The sequence below is a fragment of the Belonocnema kinseyi genome, chromosome 2 (assembly GCF_010883055.1).
Source record: "Belonocnema kinseyi isolate 2016_QV_RU_SX_M_011 chromosome 2, B_treatae_v1, whole genome shotgun sequence".
Taxonomy (NCBI): Eukaryota; Metazoa; Arthropoda; class Insecta; order Hymenoptera; family Cynipidae; genus Belonocnema; species Belonocnema kinseyi.
In genome coordinates, this window is record NC_046658.1 from 151886243 (window position 1) to 151887294 (window position 1052).

Consider the following 1052-nt stretch of genomic DNA (forward strand, 5'->3'; position numbering starts at 1 on the left):
TTGTTACGACATCTTCACGACATTGTTACGTCTTCTTTGCGACAACTTTACGGTATTCTATGTTCATGTCGTTAAGGTGTCTTTACGATGTATTTACGATATGGTGACGAGAAAGACATAGGATGTCGTAACAATGTCGTAAAGAGTTCGCCAAATTTTGTGCCCACTAGGACTCGGACAAGAAAAAGCGTGAATTTCAACATTTCTTTAAAATTTGTATGAAATCTGGTGATATTTCCTAAAGTCCACGAAAATGTATTAAAATACCTTGAGGGCTTTTAAAATACTTTAAAATTATTGAAATCCTCCGAAATCTGACAACATTTCTCAGAATCTTTGAAAATACCATAAAACAGGTGAACTCCTTTAAAATCTTTTGGGATCTTTTGAAATGCTTTGAAACTTATCAAAGATCTGGAAATATTCTTAAATGTTTCAAAAATACACTTAGAGATCCCTTCAAATTATTGAAAATATGCCAAGTTTTGCTATATCCTTTAAAATACCCTGGAATATTTAAAGTACTTTGAAATTCTTTGCAGATTTTGCAAGCTCATGAAAATTCCTTGGATTAAAAAAAATTTGAAATCTTTTCATATTATTGAAATCAACTAGAAATCCCGTGGCTAATTTTTGAATGCCCTAAAATATTTTTATTCTGTTAAAATCTGTTGACATCTCTTGAACTTTTTTAAGCGTTTGAAAATTCCTTGCAATTTCTAAAGAATCACCAAATTTTTCCAAATCTTTTGAAATCCTCGGAAGTCCCTTCAAACTGTTTAAAGGTCGGAAAAATTCATAAAATTTTTGAAAAATAATTTAAGGTCTTTAAAACCCTTCAAAATTTCTTCAAATTATTGAAATATAAAAAAGGTTTCTTGAAATACTAAAAAAAAATTAAAATATATTAAAAATTTCTTTGCATAATTTTGAATACCGTAAAATGTGTCAAATCTTTTGAACTTTTTTAAAGTCCATTTAAACTTTGTAATTATTTTAAAGATTCTTTGGAATTTTTCAAGACTTTTCAAGTCTTTGGAAATCTTTTAAAT